At 43.3% G+C, this 8,535-nt stretch overlaps 1 protein-coding gene and 1 long non-coding RNA gene across 6 annotated transcripts in view; one reads left to right on the top strand and one right to left on the bottom strand.

Annotated features, from left to right (window-relative positions):
• The window catches only part of LOC148007211 (uncharacterized), a 4,654-nt gene extending 528 nt beyond the window's left edge, over nucleotides 1–4,126 (bottom strand). The window contains exons 1-2 of the long non-coding RNA XR_015646280.1: nucleotides 4,021–4,126; nucleotides 3,845–3,919 (exon numbers count right to left, since the gene is read on the bottom strand). This is a non-coding gene — a long non-coding RNA (uncharacterized LOC148007211). The remainder of the gene's footprint in view (nucleotides 1–3,844; nucleotides 3,920–4,020) is intronic.
• Nucleotides 1–8,535, top strand: part of Usp29 (ubiquitin specific peptidase 29) — a 223,445-nt gene that overhangs the window by 15,973 nt on the left and 198,937 nt on the right. The window lies entirely within an intron of this gene.

Below are 8,535 nucleotides of genomic sequence, written 5' to 3'. Positions count from 1 at the left end.
GAATTTTTAAAGTAAATGTAATGGTGGCCTAAGGCTAGGGAAAACAGGGATCATAGGTCAGAGTTTCTTTAGATTGATTACAGTAGTAGCTGGGTGACTCTTGGCGGATACTTGGTGCTACCAAATCGTACAGTTGCAATGGGTGAATTTTAGGTATGTGAATCATGGCTTGATAAAGCTGATATTAAAAATATGTGTATGGCTACATTCATCCACCCAGCAGCCTTATTGAAACGGAAGTCAGTAGGCTTGTTTTAAAGATAAGAAGTCTGCAACTCATGGAGGATATTACTTACTCAAGTTCAGAACCTAATAAGTTGAGAAAGACAAGATTCAAATCTAGATCAGTCTCTATTGCTTACTGTGCTCCGCAAACATTCCCACACCCCGAGCATCAGAAATGCCCACCCTTGAGAAAGCATGACTAACAGACGCATGGAGGCCATCTTCAGGGGCCAATTAATTCTTATACTACAATTAGGCATATCTTAAAAAAAGAAGAAAAAAGTGAAAAAGACTGTGTGTGTGTGTGTGTGTGTGTGTGTGTGTGTGTGTGTGTGTGAAAGAGAGAGAGAGAGGCAGAGAGACAGAGACAGACAGATATATATATATACATATATATATATATATATAAAATTTTAGAGAGAGAGAGAGAGAGAGAGAGAGAGAGAGAGAGTGAGTTGTTCTGGGGCTGGAATTACAGGCAGTTGTGAGCTGCTGCTTGGGTACTGAACGCAGGTAACCAAACTCTGGTTTCCTGCAAGAGTAACAAACAGTCATAACCGCTGAGCCATCTTTCTGGCCCCACAGGTAGACACTTCAGACCTACAGTAAGAGGAGAACACTGTTCATTTAAGAACCCAGCAAATGGCTTTTAATCTTAAATGGGTCTTCCTGAGTAAATGCCCTGGAGGATAGTAAATATAATAACTATCACTTATTAAAATTTTATAATGTATAAGCCCCCCCAGACTCTTTACACACGGTATATTTAATTATTGCAAGAACTCTATGACATAACTGTTCTTTCTATCCAGCTTTTATAGAAGAGAGGTGAGCCTTGAAAGGTTACTGTCTTTTACTCTTTTTTTTTTTTTTTAATCCCCCTCCAGGTTACAAGTTAGAGTGGATGGCAGGTCTCGGAATGAATTCCAAATCTGCCAGATGCCTGAACTCTTCAATAACCACTGGGTACATTTCTAGGCTATTAAATTTGAAAGCCATAATGAAATGTATCATTCTGGAAAGGTAGATTCTGAGAACTTGGCAATGTCAAAGGAATGCCTTCATCAAAATGGGCTCCAAGCCCTTGTCAGTTTATAGACAACTTCCTCCGCCTCCCGAGGAATAATTCACATGCATTATACATCCTAAAAGCAGCAAAAGGAGAGGGAGGTCTTTACAACATGGCACGGGTACTTGAAACCCTGAACGTACCTTATTTTGAAGTAAAAAAGCCAGTAACTGATAAACGGCAGGCATGCTTCTAAGTACTTGATAGCTGTGCGCCTACCAAACCCCCACAACACCAGTCTACAGTAGGTTATCAGTAGTGAACCCCATTTTACAGAGGTGGACAAGGACGGAGAGGCTTGGGCAGTGGGTCCAAATTCACATGGCTCAATGGTTAAGTAATTGCCCGCCATTAGAGTCCAGACTGTAAGGCTGTCGAGGTGGCTTTGTGATTAAGAGCGCTGGCTGCACTTCCAGAAAACCTGGGTTCAATTCCCAGCAACCACACATCAGCTCAAATCCACCTGGTGGCTTCGGGTTCCAGGAGTCTAACATCAACTCTTACCCTTTGTAGTCACCGGTACTTGGTCTACATGCATGCACACACACACACACACACACACACACACACACACACACACACACACACACACACACACACACAGAATTTTAAAATAATTCTTAAGAAAGAAGGCACTGTATGTGCCACAAAGCCTGAAATTTTGCCATTCTGTTTTTTTACAGAAAGAGCTGGCTGACCCCATTCTTAGGATTAAAATTTAAAACTCTAATTTAAATGTCAGGGGAGTTTTTTAATAAGTAGCTCCCCACCCCTCCCCTCAAAAGGGAGGAAAAGGCATGACTCGAAATGGTGACTTTAGCAGGAGCAGAAACTTCCTTCCAACTTTCAAGGAACAGATAATTCATCCGTCCCACAAAGCGTGCCAAGGCCTAGAAACCAGTGGAGTTCTTCCCAGTTCGTTTTAATTAACTGGTTCACAGCGGTTTACGATCCCCGAGTGATTTTAATTGGAAGGAACTCAGCATAATGAAAATAACAACAGCTGACGGTTGCGCAACGTCCTCTCTGCTGCCAGGTGCTGTGCTCTGTCAGACATTTCCAGCTAATCCCCCTGACAGCCAGGGGAAGGTAGCCTGCCATTGTTACCCACTTCTGTGGATGAGGCACAAGCCTCCAAAGGCTACGAAAAAGGGGAGAAGTTGGGACGCTAACCCATGTGTCTACCTCCACCGACTATGTGCCCTCTTAACGCTATAGCATTCGATTATAATCAAATAAATCTGCATGTATCAAGCAAACGCCTCATTTCCAGAGTTGAACAGCCAGTATTGGAAAAAAATATTAAGTACTAAAATTATGAAAATAATCTTGGAGGAGGGAGGATTAAATTTCCATCAACTGCAAGTGAGCAAATAATTTTGTGTTACAAATTGACCTGGACTGTTCAAAAAAAAAATGGGCTTATTAACAAAATTTAATACCACCATTCTTTTCCTTCCCAAACACAGGATCCTAGCTGGGCATGTAGATCTGTTGGTAAAATGTTTGCCTAGCATGTTCAAAGCCTCAGCACTACATAAAACCATAATAGTGCAGGCGTGTGATTCCAGCACAGCAAAAATGGAGAACGTTAAGTAAGGGTCACGCTTGCCTACCTAGGACAGCTCAGTGGGTAAGAGAATTTGCTGCCAAGCCTAATAACCTGAGTTCCCCACATGGTGGAAGAAGAAAGCAGCACCTGAAAGTTGTCCCCGCCTCTATTTACACATCCTGGTATGCATGTACCCACATACACGCACACACAAACGCTAACCAAAAGGTAATATGTTTAAAGACTCCCTTCTAAGAACAGAGATAATGAACTCATAAGTAAAACTATCCTACGGCTAGATTAATAATAACCACTCAAATGCTTGCTCCATTCCAAACTTTGTATATCTCAGTAGACTTCTATACAGTTAAAATCGCCCTTTTGAAGCCATGGAGCCTTGGTGAGGGTTTTACCTTTTGCTTTTGTTTGTTTGTTTTTGAGACAGGGTCTCCCTGTATAGCCCTGGCTGGCCTGGAAGTCTCTGTGTAGACCAAGCTGGTCTCAAACTAATAAGAGAGCTTTCTAGAAAGCCCTTTGCTCCCAAGTGCCGAGACAAAGAGCATTTTCCATCACATCCAGCCTTTTGGTTTTGTTTTTCATTTGTAAGTTCATGAAGAGGTAGGCAGGTGGATGGATACGTAGATAGAAGTAAAAAAAAAATTCCCACAGGAAACAGAGAGCAAATGTTTTCAGCCAGATGGCTGAATCTGTGCAATCACTTTCTCTTCAATAACTCATTTAATCCAGAAAGCCGTGTTCCCTGAGAACTAAGACACAGATTGCTTTACTAGCAAGGGAGAGAGCCTGGATCTAAAGCCAAGCCAGGTAGAGAATGGAGTGAGCATCCTCCAGAGTATTCTCATCAGTAAATTAAAAATAACAACCATGTTCAATCGAGGGTAAAGAGAAACTGGCCCAAGAAGCCAAACTTAAGGATGGGGTGGGGGTGGCCAGACGTTTTTTCTTTCCAGTCGCACTCAGTATTCTCCACAACTCACCTGAATCTCCAGCGGTGCAGTTCTGAACTTCTAAAACCATTTAAGAGGGATACCAAACTCTCGATTAACCTGTAACTTTGATAAACGTCAAGGGCTGATTAGTTAAAAGAAGGGATGACAAATAGGGAAGATTACATTTTTATGAGACGTTGGGAATGGAAAAACTAAAGACATACTAATGGTTGCGTCCCTGGAGCTGGGAGCCACGACCCACACAAACGGGTTGGTAGAAAGGGGATTTTTTTTTCCCCGGTGAGGGGAGGGTGCAGGTGTTCTGAAAGAAAATGCTGGTGATGGCCCGCAGCTGATCCGGAGAAAGATCGAGAGCAAGGAAGTACCACTTTATAAATTTCCTTAAAACAACAACACTGAGTTATATGCTTGGTGCAGTTTTGACTTCCGTGAATCAAATCTCGGTAAAGCTCTAAAGGTCAGTTACCTTGGCAAAGAATCCTCAGACCCCTTGCTAAGCCTCTTGCTGGTTTTCTCCTCCTCTGGTTGATGCTAATGAGGAACGCCATGTTCCGAGAACACAGCAGCTGTAGCGCAAAGGTACGTGGGTGGGGGTATGGTAGGAGAAGGCCCTGGGCTTTTACTGTTCTTTACTCTTTGGTTCTAGGATCTCTTAACCCTTAGGGAATCTGGGCTGTGCATCCACTGAATCCTTGCCTCCCAATGGGCTGCTGAGGGCAGCCACCTGAGACATCTCCCTGCTTGGAAGTCTATGAGCTGAAGTTACTCAGTTACTCTGCTCCAGGCTCGGCACCCTGTGCATGCATCTAGCCCCAGCTTTCCTATCTATTTCCAAGTCAGGCTTGCACATACCCACTGCTATAGGCTACCCACCAATTCCTCTGAAGAGGATGGGCAGTGGAATGATGGCCTCTGTTATACCGGAGGATATGAGGCGATCTACAAAGCAGTAGTGTGAGAGCTACGGCTTCCAGATTTAGCAAACTACAAAAGAAACACCGAACAGCCCAGCTAAATCTGAATTTTAAATAAACAATTTTACACACACACACACACACACACACACACACACACACGAATGATGTCTAATTTGGATATACTTGCTGTCCTTTATTTTGTCTGGCAACCCAATGCCACTGTTAAGTCTGAGAGAGAAGATGGCTTTTATGCTTTAAAAAAAGGAACTGGAGGAGGAAAGAAAACCGTATTGCAAGGGAATGTATAAACATGCACCTCCAAATAATCACACAGTTATGAGGGAGCTCAGCAACTGTTGTTGCCTGACCAACAACAAACAAACAGAAAATGAGAAAAACAAAAACCTCAGCAATTTATAAACTTGGGCCGTGGGGTATTTATCCTGTTTTAAAATTTTTTATCTTTTAATTGTATGTTTGTGTGTGAAAGAGAGATAGAGACAGAGAGACAGAGAAAGAGAGAGAGAGACAGAGAAAGAGAGACAGATGAGAGAGAGAGAGACAGACAGACAGACAGACAGAATGTTCACATGAATGTACGTGTTCCTCAGAGGCCAGAGAGGTCTGATCAGATAGTTTTGATCTGCCCAATGTGGATGGATGCCTGGAATCCAAGCTGGGTCCTCTGCAAGAATAGGAAGCTGCAGTGTGCTCTCTAAACCGCCCGCCATCTTTCCAGCTCTTATTTATGTCACCTTAATTGAGAGCTCCCATGCAGTAGCATGATTAATTTCTGGTCTCATACATTCATTAAACATTGAATGTTAAATTTAATTGAGGCCCTGATGATTGTATGCTGGTCAGAGTCCTCCCCCACCCTTTCACCTCCTCCCAGCCTGTCTCAAGAGCTGGAAAATTTCAATCCCTGCCCATTCCTCAGCCTTCCTTCCCCACTCCAGCTGCAGTTTCCATGGTAATAGAGTGAACCTGACTCTGCGGCTAACAACAGCTAACAGCTCTTGAAAGGGGCTAAACCAGAACAATTGGAGACAACCTAAATAGGTGGGGGGAAGGGAGGGCTCCCTGAATCCCAGACTAACTCCCCGTTAGCTTATGCAAGAATTGTGCTGCTCTCTCCAGAACTCGAGAAAGTTGGCTACTCTTTGTAGACCCCATAAAGTCACGATTCTCATTTCAGAAGCCTCTACCAACCGCAATGGTGTTAACTTCACTCAAGCTTACCATTTATCAATCCGTTTAGTCTATCTTTGTTGAATGGGGATTAGGGAGTGGGGTTTTGGATGCTAGGCCATGCTGGGTCCATAGGATGCAATTGTTTTTAAAGCAGATGTGGCATTTAGTCTCTTATTTCTTATGGTACAGGAGCTATGTAATATTTAAAATATTTATGCTATGGAATATTTGCTAGGTTCTGGGGCATGTAGAAATGAGTTCAGATGAAGCCAAACACTGTATTGCATGGAAATGAGCCTGTTGGGGCTGCGGTGAGACCGATACCAAATGGAGAATAGAAACACACACACTGAGCGATGTTTGCAACATCATGCATGGTTTTAAGCAAGGAGAGCGTACCAGTGGGGGGAAAATATATTTACCATCTGTCTCATAGAATTTTTTGTTGGGGGGGGGGTCGGGGAGCTGGGGGTGGTGGTGAGGAAAATCCATAAATGACCTGAGATCTCAAGCAAGACTTTTAACTTCAATTTGGCTTTAATAAAGAGAAAATTTAGTGACTGAAGTAAATGAAAATCCCAGACATATAGTGAGTGTAATTAATAGTCATAAATATGATCTGGCTGGGCCTAGTAAGATGGCTCTGGAGATAAAAGGCCCTGGCCATTCAAGTCTGATGACCAGAACTCAATCTCAGAATGCATTAAAAAAAAAAAAAAAGTATGTGCTGATGCACATCTATATAATCCTAGTATTCCTTTTGACAAGACGAAGAGCAGAGATAAAAGAATCTCCTGGAAGCTTGCTGGACAGCTAACATTAAGTATGCAGCATGCAGCACAGTCGGGGAAAAAAAGAAAGGATCTGCCTCAGAAATGAGGTAGAATGGATAGAACCAGAACAAAAGTTGTTCTCCAGCCTCTACAAAGACAATGGGCACATGACTACACTCCCACACACATATCCCTGTCTCCGTCTCTGTCTCCTTCCCCGTCCCCCTCCGGCTCCCCCGCCATACACACACGTACACACAATTTCTGTTATTGCAGTATTCTGCCCAGACTCCTTCCTTTCCTTCTGGGTCATGTGACAAAAGCCATCTTTCCCAAGAAGAAAATGGCTCAAATTTGACTTGATCCTCCATTTTAAAGATTTTTTTTTTTAATGCATTGAGATTGAGTTCTGGTTTATGAACGTGACTATTTGCCTGTCCGTGTGTATAACACAGGTATGCAGTGGCTTCAGAGGCCAGAAGGTATTGAATCCCCTGGAACTAGAGTTGCAGATAGTTGTGAGCTGCCCTGCGGGTGTTGGGAACTGAACCCAGGTCCTCCGGGAGAACAAAGTGCTCTTAACCACTGAGCCATCTCTAGCCCCTGGTTACTCCATTCTTAAGCCATGCCCACTCTGTATAGCTCAGAGACCCTATCTCAAAAACAAACACACAAACAAGCAAGTCATGGCCCATGGGCTGTGTAAGAACAGGCTATGAACCCGTTTTGACCCATGGGTCATAGTTTGCCAATTCCTTGCCTTATCAGAAACACGGATAGAACAATTAGCACAATGCTTTGTTACGAATCGTTCTCGCTTTTCTGGGCTCACCACGACATTCACAAATTGTCTATTTTTTTTTTTTTTGGTTCTTTTTTTTTTTTCCGGAGCTGGGGACCGAATCCAGGCCCTTGCGCTTCCTAGGCAAGCGCTCTACCACTGAGCTAAATCCCCAACCCCAGTCTATTCTTTTCTAAGGGGCAGGTAGATAACTACAGTGGTCACATTATAAATTCACGGCAGGAGTCAAAGTCTCCTTTCTTGTTGTGTTAGTCTTTGCTCTATGGACTTTCCTTCTCACTCCATGTCAGCTACATCACCTGTCTGGGCCGTTTGTGTTCTTAAGAAATTGTCTTTTGGACAAGACTTAGAGGAGGGAATTGTGAAATAGTAAACTGATCAGGGTCGCATCTTTGTCTGAGGATCTTAGACAAGTTTTTCTGGTTGTGTAAGGCTTTATTTTTTTACTTATTTGCCTGTTACTGGGAATTGAACCTAGGACCTCCTGCATGCTGGTCAAGCATTCTTCTAGCAAGCTACCTCCTTCAGTGATCCTTACAAGGTTTTATGAATTGAAGCTCATCCTCCCAACTGGGTGTTAAAACCTTAGTGCTGAGGTTATCAAAATTGTTTTTTTATATTGGATCCCTTTCAGGAAAGGGAACCAGAGTCTCCCACGTGATGTTCTCGTGTTCTCTCTCTCTCTCTCTCTCTCTCTCTCTCTCTCTCTCTCTCTTTCTCTCTCTCTCTCTGCTTTTTTTGAGACAGGGTTTCTTTGTGTAGCCCTGGCTATCCCAGAACTCACTCTGTAGACCAGGCTAGCTTCTAACTGAAGAGTTCTGCCTGGCTCTGCTTCCAGAGTACTGGGATTAAAGGCATGTGCAAACTGCCCATGTGGCTTCTGAACCCACCTTGAAACCCACTCTCTTCTGACCTCCTAAGTATTATTTCCACTGGCTCCTGGAGGATGAATCTGATATCTTAATTTCTGGTACAAACACAATCAATCTCCTCACTCTTCCCCCTAAGTAAAACTATCAAGCTGGTGCTGGC

The sequence above is a fragment of the Rattus norvegicus genome, chromosome 1, assembly GCF_021556685.1.
Source record: "Rattus norvegicus strain SHRSP/BbbUtx chromosome 1, alternate assembly SHRSP_T2T, whole genome shotgun sequence".
NCBI lineage: Eukaryota > Metazoa > Chordata > Mammalia > Rodentia > Muridae > Rattus > Rattus norvegicus.
This window is presented reverse-complemented; position numbering and strand designations above follow the sequence as displayed.